This window comes from Clytia hemisphaerica, unplaced genomic scaffold (assembly GCF_902728285.1).
Source record: "Clytia hemisphaerica strain Z4C2 unplaced genomic scaffold, Clytia hemisphaerica genome assembly, whole genome shotgun sequence".
Lineage (NCBI taxonomy): Eukaryota > Metazoa > Cnidaria > Hydrozoa > Leptothecata > Clytiidae > Clytia > Clytia hemisphaerica.
This window is the reverse complement of record NW_027103282.1, coordinates 1151919-1165772: the sequence shown is the minus strand read 5'-3', so window position 1 is coordinate 1165772 and position 13854 is coordinate 1151919.

Below are 13854 nucleotides of genomic sequence, written 5' to 3'. Positions count from 1 at the left end.
TCAAATCTACTCTTCTAGACCTGATCATTTACACACTGGAAAACCAGCAAATAACTTGGGACAATAAGTTTTATATGCTGGACAAAGGTATCCCTACAGGAGGTAAACACTGTGTACCATTAGCGAATATCTTCCTGAGTTTTATTATGAGGGACTTATTGGAAAATAACCCAGGATTTCGTCGTATATTTGAAACTAATTTGAAACTTTGGAAGAGATTTATAGATGACTGTGGAGGGGTCTTTCGCGACAAAAGCAAATTCGATGACTTTTTCGAGACATTAAATACACAGTTCAATAAATTCGACCTTCTTCTTACAAACGAAATTTCAGAAGAAAAACTCCACTTGCTTGACATTGAAATTTTCATCGTAGATGGTCAATTCCACACTAGGGAATACCGCAAGCAAACTGCTTCTACCTCATATGTTAAGTTTGGATCAGCCCATCCCCGTCATTCCTTCAAGGGAGTAGTTAAAAGTCAACTCGTTAGACTTCGTCGTCTTTGCTCTAGAGATTCGGACTTCCTTGACGCTGTAGCTCTTCTGCGACAACGCTGTATCAATTCTGGTTATCCTATCGAAATGGTAGATAATATTCTCTCACAAGCTCATTCTCTTCAACGCAATCTTGTTCAAGTCCCGAAAACAAATGAATCTGAAATCAACTCTGTCCGGTGGGTAGTCCTCTCAGACACCTCATATGTAAAGGATATTGATCATTTTGCCACCCAAATCAACAGAACTCTAAACCATCATAAAGTAAAATTAGACATTGTTAAATCAACAGGGTCTTCAATTGGTAATCTTCTTTTTCACAACAATGTACAAAGTCATTTTCCTAAGCCATGTTCTCGTCGTTGTGATATCTGTTCTAATGAAATTCGAAATGAAAACACTCACGTTGAGTCCCCAACTAATGGCAGGAGCTACCCCATTAACGCACGTCTAACTTGTACTGATTGTGGTATCTACTGTATCTCATGTTCGTGTTTATCTATGTACATTGGGAAAACCACCACCCATTTCAACCAGCGTTTTAAAGAACATTTCCAACAATCGAGAACTTCAGCAGTGTTAGAACACTCAAAAGTATGTAGTGTTGGAAAAGAAAAAACTGACTTTGCTGTCCAATATCTGGAAAGCATTCACTCAAGGGGGAAATATACATTGTCTGAAAGGGAATATCTATGGAACGAACGTTTGAGGGGGGTTTTAAATATTCAAAAAACTTTGAAAAGCTGATTTTTATACTTGTGACTGATTCTGTATATACACTATTTATTTGTGACACATGATATAATTTTTATTTATCTATTTTTAGAACTAAAAACACTGATGATGATTATTAAATCGAAACATGTATGAAAAATAAAAATTAACATGCTTGGTTAAGTTTACCGACTATGTCTTCACTACTCATTTATTTGTTAGAATACAATAGCTATTTATAAGAACAAGGGAAATTTTCGGTTTTTGCTCACTTTGGGCATGATGAGTGACGTCATCAAAAAAATTTTTTGTCAAAAGTTACCTTACGTGACAAGGAACTTATGTGCCAAATTTCATCCAAAAAGACCCACTAGAGCAAAAGTTAAGGGGCACGGCGATCTGTAATCGGATTTATCGGATTAAAAAAATGCTCTTTTTTGGTCGTAAAGAAAAATTTAAGATATCTAACGACAGAATCCTTCTTTTATCCGATAGGGAAGATAAAAACGAATATCCAGTGAAAATTTGAGAACTTTAGCCCTTCCCAATCGGGAATTAAGTTGATTCCGATTTTGAGGGATCTAAAGCGGGATGAAGCGGGATTTTGAGGGATCTAAAATTAAACTTTTCAAAAATTTCCCGAAATTGCAAAGTTTTTATCAAAAAAAAATTTGTTTTCAAATAGTTTTACGTATGGGCATTATTGACTCAAAAAATGGGGCCGTTTTAAAAAACAGTACTGCAGTTATTACAAAAATAAACTTTTGGTTTCCCCGATTTTTAAACATTAATCTAAAGATCGCCGTGGGGTGGTACAGGAAAAGCCCCCCTAGTTCTGAACCGCCCCTAAAAGCCTAGGTTGAATAGGGTTAAATATTTAAAACTGACATAAAAAATGACGTCATTATTTTTTGAAAAAATTTACTTATTTTCTTCAAGGATTTTTAACGTCAATTTTATTAGTATGCTAAAAACCAGCAAATATCTTAAAGATATTCTTTTTGGCTTTTAGAAATTCAAAACAGAATTGAAAAATATCCATTCTTTCAACTTTAATTGCTATTTTATTGAATAGTACTTTTTTATTGGTCAGCGATAATTGTTAAACTTTGTGATGTCATCACCTTTATGATGACGTCATCAAACCAAATTTCTTTCTATGAACTCCTTTTATAGTAGAGAACATTTCTACCAAATTTCAAGTCCATATCTTTTCTAGATCAAAAGTTATGCAAGGCTGGTGGAAAACACTCCCCCTTGAGAATACAAAATCCGAAAAAGCCTGATAATAATAGGGTGAAGTGCTCTGACCATAGTGAATTTTTGATATTTTCAATGTAAAAAATATATAGATTTCTACCTGATGTAACCAATAAAACTATGGCTGAATCTGAAAATTAAAAAATCGCAATGAAAAAAATTGATGAAGAAGAAAACGAAGACTTTTGAGAAGGAGAGTTTTTAAACTTTAAAGAGCTTATTTTCGGTGAATAAAAAACATTTTGAAAAAAAATATATCGAAATTTAGCGAAATTTTTCAATCCTGAGATTCAATAACATGGTGCTGATTTAAGCAAAAAGGAAACATTTGGGTCTGTAAAATACGCCAAATCAGCAGGCGGCAAAAAAATTGACCCTTTCATTAATCGAATAGTCCCAGTTATGAAATCAAGTATTAGTCCGTTCTATTTGATTTGAAAACAATGAAACTATAGTCTAAGTATAAAAAGATATCTAGCAGTAATTAAGAGATAAACCAGGCTTAAACTGGTTCTACCTCAAGTGGATAAATTTGACGTGGACTTTTTTCCTCGAATTGAGAATTTTAAATTTTCATGTGGAATAAATATCACAGAGAAGCCACTTTTGCACTTACTTTCTTTCATTTTCCGGCTGAAATTTGGATTTTTAAACGTATCACAAATCTGGACAAAACTGGCGAAAATTAGAAAAAATGAATCCACGTGAAAATTAATCCATTCAAGGTAATACAAAATTCATATGGTTTAAACATTATTTTGCAAACCTAAGTAATATCAATAAATTATTTAAAATCAATTCCCTAAGAACCAAAAGAGGATCACTTAAAAGGTGTTGATTCCAAAACTTTTTTGATATGGCCTGATTGGTTAAGCCGAGACTATTGATGGAAGTACATAAAGCATTTCAATGAATAAGTAATTGAAATATTACTCTAGCTCGGAAGTCTTAAGGGAAAAACCAGGAAAATTATCTTTGGGCTATTTTTTATGAGTCCTATGTATCGCAATAAAGTGGGTTTGATATTTCGATATTATTTCACTATTAAATAGATTTCAGTAAAAGCAGTAGTGGTGGTAGTCGTCTTTGAACTTGAAAGATGTCTCAACGTTATAGCAGTTTAATTCGGTGTTCAACCGTTGCACATAGTTCAGTAAAACAGGGTCACAGTCCATGCACCGATACAACACGCTGTCAACTCCCATGCTGGTAATACACTCGTCGTCCATTATTCGCACACTCGAGCATACATTCTTCTCTCATTAACCAAACAGATTTATACAAACATGATTTTAATGATTGATACGAAATTTTTCACGAATTTGGAAAGCTTCAGTGAAAAAAATACGTCATCAATTTTTATACCACGAATTAATCTTCAGGTTTCTCAACTGACTCTTCTGTCTTTTCAGTGTTCTTATCTTTTTCAGAATCTTTTTCTCCGTTTACTTCAGTACAGTCTTTTTCATCTTCCTTTTTACTGTCTTTTTCGTCAGTGACTTTTAATGTTGATAAATCGTCTGCTAACTTATCGCTTCCATCTTTTCCTGATTTACAAGCTGCCACGCATTCCTCAAATATCTTTTTGAAATCGGCTGCCGCTGAAAGGTAAAAATAATAGAAATCGAAGGTTTATTTCCCCTACAGAAAATGTCATTACACACTCAGGCTTATCGAATCTAAACACACAATCATGGAAAAAAGGTCTGTAGACTTCAAAAATTACTCAATAGTGCCAAAAAAGCCCTTTTGACACATGGCGAATTCCCCAAATGAACCACAAGTGATTATTTGGCAGAAGACAGCTACAGGCTCGATGGCATTCCTTGTGATTTTTAGACTTCCAAAATGGCTGAAACTTCAGCCACACAGATTGTGGGTGGTGGGTGCACCAGAGAGCTCTGGTGCTAATCTAATCAGATTAGCAGAATCTAATTAGAAGCGCTATTAAGAAGCCTCTAATCTAAAATTTTAACCGGACAAAATGAAAAACTGAGCTTCAGAATGACCGGTAGAAACTACAAAATGACCGGCATTTACCGGTCACCGGCCGTTATTTGCAGCACTGTAATTTAATGATATCTTCTCGAAAAAATTGAAGTGCAAAACTATCTTCAATCTCAGACAAAAAAAAGGCCTGAAGACTTGAAGAAAAATTCATTTCCTTCAATGTCGAGTGGGTTTGGCTTCTGGACTTGTCACCCAGCTCTCCAAATCCAATAAAAACAACATGGTCCTGGTTAAAAATGGGTTTTCAGAGCTTATTTTGAAAATTTTCATGTATCTTGAAAAGTCTTCAACCTTTTGTCCGGGATTGCAGGTGGGTCCGATAAGTCTGGCCAAAACATGTTCAAAAATCATACTTTTGTTTAAATTGAAATTCTCTTGAAAAAAAGAAGAAAATTGACAAATTGAGCGGAAATTTTCAAGTTTTTCATTTGGGAAAGTTTATACTTACATTCAGGTTTACCAAACCTCACACAGAGTGTCTCTTGTTTAGGTTCATCATCTGCATAATCTGAAGGTGTGCTCCAAACTAACGCTTTCTCATTTCCCATGTGCTGTGTGATCTCCATGTTCCCGGAAACTAAATTAGAAGGAGAGAAAATCAGCAAAATTAAACTCAAGATTTAAATATAAGACTGATACAAGAATATCCGTCAATCAATACATTTTTTTTTCGTATAGCAATTATGCCTGAAAAGTTTTGAATAAGAAATTGAGATTCGAAAACAAGGTTTAATTTTAATAATTCTTGATCTTTTTGAAAGACTAATTTGATTATTTTTTCGAAATAACTCTGCCGCTCATACAGTAAACTAGTCAATAGCCAAGCCATGATGCGCCCGTTGATGTGAGTTTCCAGGCGACGATCGACCTTACCCTTTCTAAACCAGGAAAAAAATCCTGTTGAAAGTAAAAATGTAGAAGGGGGGAGGAATTGACTTTTATCGCGGAAGGGCGATAGTTTTCTGATATTTAGACCAATGGCGTGTCAGCCAGCCGAAGGTCAAATCTAGCTGTAGGTAGGAAATGTTATCTAAGTCACGTGACATTATAATAGAATTTTAACGCAAATTGAGTATAGGCTAAAATCAGGCTGTTTAGAGGAAAATAAAGGACCTCTACTTTGAAAGCAGAAAATTTTCTTAAGAATTAATAATTGGGAGACTCCTTATCACAGGTTTTACCCTATTATAGAGATTTGTCAGTTTGCATTGCAATCAGTTGTTACGGATTTCAACTTTCAGATGTGAGTCGGTGGCTCAATGTATAAAGCGCTGGCGCCCTTATCCGAAGATCTACCTTTAGTGGTGGTTCAAATCCCACTCGGGGCGATGATTTTTTTTTTCTCTTCTCTTTTATCACCCAAAAAAAATAATGGTTATAACGTTTTTAAAGTTTACAATTACTACAGAAAAACAGAAAAAGAATCTAAAAAAATTAATATGATTGGTCGATATATGATTGACGTTGATTGACAGGTATCAAAACTTAGTCAGAGGGTACTTGTTTGTCAATCGAGGCATTTCCTAGCAATGCCTCGTAAAACAATCGAGACGAATTGCTTCGTAAAACAATCGAGACGAAAGCTTGACTCACCTCTTCGAGATATTCACGCTAAAAAGGTATTTGATGAAATTGAACAATTGAGGCAAGATTTCCGAGAACGAATTTTTCTGAGATTTTCCTTAGGTACTACTCATTAAGGCGCCCTTGGCGGGCGCAATTAATTTGAAGGTTATTACTTACTTGCATGGTTAGCACAAAGTTTGAAAGTTTTATCTCTTCTCATAACAACACGACAGGTTTTGTTAGTTTTGTGTTTCATAATTTTCATTTCTCCGATGCCTCGCTCCTTCCAACCAGTCTCATCTTTCTCTGTGAAAAATCGATATAGCTTGGCTCTCCTTAAACGCAGAAATTAACATAATATTGAGAATTAAAGACACTTCTCTGATACAAACTGCTTGAAGTTTTAAGAAAAGATATTTTGTGATTTGAGATTCTTAAAGTGAACAAATTTTTGCTGAAAGTTTTTGTGCATTTCTTCTACAATGTTGTAGGATTGTGTAGAGATCAAATAAATCTTGAATACTGATCAGGCTAATTTTTTGTTTTAAAGGTCAAGAGGTCAAGCTACTTCAAAAATAGGGCCGGCCAGTTGGCTATAAAAATACTTACATTTTAAAAATAAAACAGGACCAGTCAGTCGGCTATAAAAATGAAAGAAAAATCAACCGGTGGGTCTGCTATAAAAATGCTTACATTTTGAAGAGCTCATCTTCATCCTCCTCTTGTTTGGAGACATCAAGTTTCTCAAGTGTTACCAAAGCTTGTACATGGATTTCACGCTCAGGGCTTCCTACAACCTGAAAAGATATCAGAAAGAATATCTAAAATACACCTTTGTGTTACTGTTGCTGAGCATCAGTTTATTTGTGAATATCAAGATTATACTTTTATCTAATTAATTATTTATTGTACATAGCTATGTTCTGTTGCTATCTTTTGTTTGTTATTTTATTCCTTTGGAGATTTCAATCAGTATTGTAGAATTTTTTTTATCATAGAGCGTTTTTCCGGCATATTTCTAGCATTTTCGGCCAGGCGGCCAGAAAGATACCTTTTTAGAAAATCTGATTCCCCCATTTTTTAAGTATCTATTGCACCAGGGTGAAAAATGGCAATACTCACATGAGAAATAGAAAAGTACAACTCAAGAAATTCAAGAAAACCTGTTTTTCCAGCGGTTCTCAGCTGTTATGGCGATTTTTAGGAAGTTCTGGCTAACAAAATCAGTTTCATTGAATATTGAATCAAGCTTATAATTAACATTCTTATAACAATATTTTTGTTTGAAAAAACAAAGAAATAAAATTCCAATGAAAATCTGCAAAAACGCTGATTTCCAGCATATTTCCATCATTTTTGGCTGGAAAAAATTATTCTTCAAAATTGGATTTTTTAGGCATTGCTAATTTGCACCTTTGTGCCAAAAATCAGAAACAACTAATGAGCCTATAGTAGAGACCAATGGTGAAAAAATTGTGCAACTTAGGGTAAAAGCAGAAATTTTTTTCAGAGACCGAGTTTAGACCTAAATAAATGATTTGGGCCCGGGACCCACTCAAATTTCCCCTTTTTACCCAATTTTTGAGCCAATTTATGATGACGTCATCAGGAAAATTTTGGCTTAGAGGTCATCCCAGAAAATGTGGTCATATTATATACCGTTGGATCGGAAATTCAACGCAGATTTCAAAAAAGGATTATCTCATACCATGAAAATCAAGCCAATAAAAGTTATTCATTCCCAAAGTGGTTGATGACGTCATCAACTTTTTTTGGGTTAGAGGACATCTCTGCAAATATGGTCATATTATATACTGTTGGATCGGAAATTGAACGTAGATTTCAAAAAAGGATTACCTCATACCATGATAATCAAGCTAATAAAAGTTATTCATTTCCAAAGTGAGTGGTGGTCCCATCAAACTTTCTGGCTTAAAAGTTGCATCTTAAGCAAATGGTCATAATTATACATAGCTCTAGATCAGAAGTTTTACCTATATCCCGAAAGAAAATTATCTGACACCATGAAGGAAGCCAACAAAAAGTTATTTTCCACAAAAATAAACAGATGGCATGGGCTTTATAGACTAAATGTAACTTGTAAATTATCCGAATACGGCGAACACTAAGATTATTAAATCATATATTCGGGTTAAACAATATTTATTTACAGTTTTCTGTGTTATATTTTTATATTTGATATATAAAAATGCAGAAAAAAGCATAAATGAGAATTGCACAATTCGATTATACAAGAACATAGTGAAATGATAAATGAACGAAAAACTTTTGAAAGAAGCATAAGCAAACTAGCGTTCGGGTTTAAAAGACTTTCTCGTACAAAATTATATACACACCTTCTTAATCGGAGACTTTTGAAAATACATAGAAAATATATAGAAAAGAGCAAGCCTAGTGAAGTTAACAAAATATAAATCTAGATATTTGTTGAGTTAATCACGTTCACATTCTCCTTTGCATTTGCAAAGCTGGGTACATAAGAACCCTGAGCTGACACACTTGCAACGTCCTTTACAACCTTTCTGAGGATCGCATCCACATTTAATCAACTGTCTCAAAGCCAAGGTGGCATCTGGAAGGTCAGACCATTTAGGTGCGTAGCAACTATTTGCCATTTTGAAGCCCCATTGTTCTGGATCAGGAAGACTTTGGTTGGTGACAATCGCTTGATCCCAATTATAACCGGAAATATACGAGGAACGAAAAGCATGTTGCAACAAAGCTCCACTTGTTGGTGGAATGGAATCAATTGATCGGCCTTTGCAGAATAATTCTTTTCGACATTCGTTGGTTGTTAGACAATTAGACGTCTTGTTGTATAGAAGCACTGTGAAGCGTTCGAGTATGGGCAATGCTTCTTCGACATCACGATGGGTTGGTTTATGACTAAGCTTCTCAAAAATTGGGGTTGTTTCATCAAATGAGTCCCAGATCTTCCAAGCAGAACTTTTAGAGACTTGCGACATGTAAGAGACCTGGTCACATCCTGTGAAGGCATGAAAAAACGGGATTCCTAAAGCTTTTGATTGTCCGAGATCTCTCACAATCAAATGGATCGGGAAGAATTGCCGATGTTTGCCAGTACCAAAATCGATCCACAATTCTTCTAGTTGAGCATGCAAACGAGCAAATATGGATATAGCTATAACTAAGACGTCGGTGTCCACGGTGCGAATAGTTATCTTTGTGTGACCTTGCAGAGACATGTCGTTGACGTGCAAAAACACTCTTGTGTCTGCCTCTTCGTGGTTGCATGGTGAAATAAATGATGATGCCATCTGACCACTACTGGTGACGCAAGTCGTAGCATAAGCACATGTAAGCACTGTTTCATCGTCGGTACACGACATCAGCTCTTTGGAAAGATAGGCGAACAGCTCGGTTTTATTTTGGTTTAAACGAAGGAATCCATTCCAGTTTGTTGGTGCGATGGAATCATCTAGAACCTTCCGACGAATTCCTTTTCCCCGTTTCGTTCGTGTTGCTGCTGTAAGACTAAGATCCTGATGTGTGTCAAAAACGACATCCACACGTTGAGACCTGTATTCATTTTGAAGCTTCTTGACCTGAGGATAGAAGGATTGTTTGCAATAATCTTGGAATCTTTGATTCTTCTTTGGTTTGGTCATATTGACGATGACTGATCCTTCAAGCACTGATCCATCAACTTCAGGAGGAGAGGATACAACTTCTGCTGGTTGAACACACTTAGCCAGGTCAGATTTAATTCCCGAACGCATTTGTCCACCTTTTGACAATGCTGGCGGATATGGAAGGGTCTCATGTTGGAAGAATTCATCAAGGTCACCTCCTCTGATTTGTGTGGCAATGTACATTTGTGAGAACAGCCGGAGGTGCATCTTTAATTCTTTCGTTTCTGCCTTGCTTGATTTCCCTTTACTCTCGGGTACCTAATAGCCGGGGGGCGCCCGCTAATTAATTTTTCGAAAATTTTCCACCCAGGACATTCTTATTCCAACCCCCCCGCTTATTGATTTTTGGGAAAAAGTTTTTAAAAGTTCCCTCTTTTGCCCTAATTCTGCTGTATCAGCCTCCTTTTCGAACATTTTCCACCCAGGACATTTTTATTCCAACCCCCCCGCTTATTAAATTTTGATATTTTTTCCAACCCCCCTGCTTATTCCAAACCCCCCGGCTATTAGGTACCCGAGAGTAGTGCAAGATGTTTTGAAAATGATAATATTGTTTTTTGTAATGGGAGAATCAATCGATGTTGTTTGACTGAAAATTCTTGTGGTTTGAAACTCCTCAAACTGGTCTTTTCCAATCTTCTCAACTTCAAAAACTTTCTTTGCTGTTTCCTCATTCATCACATCTTTATTTCCTAATTGAATCAGCTCCTTGGAATCGTCACAACTTGTGCTGTTGAAAGGGTTTCCCAGTTGCGTTATTTCAGTGGAAAGCTTGTCAACATCCGTTCGAAACTTTTTCTTGAACGCTTCTGAATCTTCGTGGTGATTATAAACGGAATGCTCGTTTTCTTTAAGGACTGTAATCTCCTCAAATTCTGAGACTGCTCGAGCCACTTCTGGACTACAAATCTGCCAGCGTCGAAACTTGTCCTCATCTTCTGTCAAACCAACTAACCCGCCGCTTCCTGGATTAAAGAGAAAGAGTACTTTGCCCATTTTTCAAAACCCTTTATATTCAATCAAATTTTAAATAAATTCAAAATCACTTTAGCGAGGTGAAAAAAACTAAATGTGTCGTACTTAAACATAGCACCAAAAAGGTCCTTAAAATTTTGATACTTTATACAAACCTTTGACATCTTTGTTCAGTTGTTCATGGCGTTGATCAGACCCATGCTAGAGAAGCGGTTTTTGAGTTTCTGTTCACAACGAAGTTTCCGTTTGTCACAAACTCTTCGTATACTTGAGGATTTGTGTCTTTCAAAACTTCCATGTCGTGATGATGAATGGTTAGCCAACGAGCATAATGGACATGGTCGAAGAGGAAGATCCATGGCAAAAACTTTTTTAATGATGCGACGTAGAGTTTGAAATCAGCAGACCGAATGGAGCGTAGAAACGTAAGATAATCCATTTCCATCTTCAAAGCAATTGACCAAAATTTGAACTGTGGGTTTCTTTTTCCATCTCGGCTCTCCAAATTTCAAAAGTGTTCGCATTTTTTGGTGTCCTGTTGTCATATGCTGATTTCATTAGGCGATGCAAGGCCATAGCAGTTACTTGATGCACATATTTTGTTTGGGCAACATCGTGGCCAGTTAATAAGGAGTCATTTCCAGATGACGAGATACCACTGTTGGAGACGACAATAGTCCAGCCACTATCCTCAAGCCAATCACCCAAACAACTCAACATGACCATTTCAATGTGAAGTGCTCCGAGCATCAACACACCAGCTTCTTTTCACCATATAATGATGGCTGATACCATTGAATCCTTTTAGCAAGTGCAAATAGCGGTTGGTCGAGCCCAATAACAGCAGGTTGACCTGGATTTAAGAAGCTGATAAAATGAATGAGAACATTGAGTAGATGTTTGATTGTAGCTGGCGACTTTGAATCATCACGAAAAATTGGCAACATTGCTGAGATATCTTTACAGGTTGCTGGGTTTCGTTCTTTTGAATGATAGACTGCCCATGATAACTGTTCTGGATTCTCTAACCATTTCTTGTCTTTCGTTTGATCAGCCACCGAGTCTTGTTTTGGAACATTAGACTTTTGAAATGCAGGAGGTTTAACTTCACTTGGTAAATGAAAAGGAGGTACGTCAGTATATGATGTTGGGAGATTCTTCAGTGTCTCGGACTGAATTTTTTCAACTCTAGGAGCTTTCCTCGGAAAACCTTGACCAATGGCTTTAGGATGTTGATTGATAGAAGCCGCAGTCCCATGGAAAGATGTTGTAGCTAATGCTGATTTAATTGCAATATCTAGATTGTCAATGGATGCCGTTGAGAAAATACCAAGTATTAAGCTGGTAGGCAATACAACCCTGTCAAATTCATCCAGTTCTATTACTTTATTTCCCATTGCAATAGAGAGGTTTGATAACCGGTGCTTGCTAATGCATAAACCAAGCTTTGATACGGTCTCCACCATGTCCAAATTTCTGGTTTTATTGTTTTTAGTGATATAGGATTATCCTTTTTTCCAATCTAGATCGAATTTCTGATCCAAAGGTATATAATATGACCATATTTTCTAAGACAACCTCTAACCCAAAAAAATATCGATGACGTCATCACTCACTTTGAGGATGAATAACTTTCATTGGCTTGATTTTCATGGTATGAGATAATCCTTTTTTGAAATCTACGTTGAATTTCCGATCCAACGGTATATAATATGACTATATTTGCAAAGATGCCCTCCAATCCAAAAAAAGTTGATGACGTCATCACTCACTTTGGGAATGAATAACTTTTATTGGCATGATTTTCATGGTATGAGATAATCCTTTTTTGAAATCTACATTGAATTTCCGATCCAACGATGTATGATATGACCATATTTGCAGAGATGACTTCTAAGCCAAAATTTTCCTGATGACGTCATCATAAATTGGCCCAAAATTGGGTAAAAAAGGGGAAATCCGAGTGGGTCCCGGGCTAAAATCGTTTATTAAGGTCCAAACTCGGTCTGTGCCAAATTTCATGCTTTTAGCCAAATGTGCACAATTCCATCAAAATTATGCACCATTGGTCTCTACTACTATCTCAGGTAAAGCTGGTAACAAGCGAATGATTGAATGGACAGACGTTGGTTAATTTACAGGACCTCCAGGTAGGTCCAAAAATGTTTCCCATCCACCGACCAGGTAAAATTTCTTTTTATCTAAAAGTCAGCGCTCCGTGGTTGTGACGTAGTTTACGAAATTGTGAAAATATAATGATGTACTTTGTAACAACTTTTTTCTACTATACATCATTTTTTTGAAGTCTCTTCGTAGGAGAATGTTTCATTCTATAAGGAATTTTATAACACTTCATGGCAGATTAAAAAGACGATCAGAAAAACGAAAGCTTCTTTGTTTTTCATTTTCGCATAATTATGGGGAAGAATGGAATTTTCAGAAGATGCTTTATTCAATATGAGGATTCCCATTTCCGTAAAATCATGATTCCCCATGGTTGCGAAACGGTGGCCATAGATAATTCCTCTTTGTTCTTTTGCTATTTTCTTTTACTTTAGTTTAATCGGATTAACTTTCGTGACTTTATATAAATTTTGCGGTTTTCCAAATTTTTGCCCTTCTCGCAAAATTAAAACTCACGAAAACGCCTGAGATATTTCTGACTCGCAAAATTAAATCTAATTTTGTTCAAAATTTAATCAAAATAAAGTATTCTACCGTGAGATCGGGTAACTTGCATCAGGGGGCTGTCCACATAGTACGTACGCACTAAAATGTCGAAAATCGAGTACACTCTCCCCCTGTATGCAAGCGTACCCAAATGGCTATAGCCCCCTCTGGTTAACCTGATAACAGATGTTCATAATTTTCTTACGCGCACGGTAAACCTCTAAAGGCGCTTGAAAATTATACATCTGAGGAAAATAGTCCTCTCGCCAAAAATTCTACAACAAGAATCTTGTTGTGTGCCGGAAAGTTTTAAAAACTGATACATCGCCCTATTCATAAACACAATCACGCAACTTTGTTGTCGTTCCTAGTCCTTTTAGACGAACGTGGTCCTTACGATTTCGAGATTGCATATTATTTGTCAGATTGTTTGTTTTCACACATCCCTTTAGAGCTTCAGCGTGGTGTGCAGAAAACATTCACAATCT